This window comes from Sinocyclocheilus rhinocerous, unplaced genomic scaffold, assembly GCF_001515625.1.
Source record: "Sinocyclocheilus rhinocerous isolate Xijiao unplaced genomic scaffold, SAMN03320098_v1.1 scaffold2366, whole genome shotgun sequence".
Taxonomy (NCBI): Eukaryota; Metazoa; Chordata; class Actinopteri; order Cypriniformes; family Cyprinidae; genus Sinocyclocheilus; species Sinocyclocheilus rhinocerous.
Window position 1 is genome coordinate 426,160 of NW_015640446.1, and position 660 is coordinate 426,819.

Here is a 660-nt window from a genome sequence, read left to right on the forward strand (position 1 = left end):
TTCTTTCGCGAGGGGGTTTGGTGTCACGGCATTTTTGTTTCCAGGCGGAACGTTAATAATCATAACATTCATAATCCGTGTGAACGCTAAAACAGCACTGGACAGAGAATGTTGATGGTGACGTGTGGATTTTTTCAATGTTAAATACTTTCTCCTAGCTCAGCATAATATGCAGAGACAACTATAAGACATTTGTAGGTAAATTTCCTTGAAAAGTGTAAACAATGTGGTCTGTGGTACCATCAAATCATTACTTAGCTGTTTTTTGAGCATCCTGACCAGTTCAACACACCAACAGTGGGGCAACCAATGACATGAGTTTGGTACAGGATCTGTTTGGCCAAACAATGGCATATGGGGGGAGAATATGATTATAAATACATTTTTCCAAATAGTTTTTTAGTTATTTTAGGTAAAAAACACTCCATGTAGTCTGCATGTACAATAAAGAAACATAAAAAAATGGTTATATAGTTTATATCAATTGAAGTTTCAAAGCTGAAACTTGTAAATATTTGTAAGCTCAACAAGGGAAATATATTAATTTTCATTAATAGAAGCATTAATGTGAACAGAAGTGGAGGACAAAATATTCATATATATATATATTTATTTATTCAGTTTTCGTTTTAATTTTAGTTGAAGTTTTTTTTTTTTTTT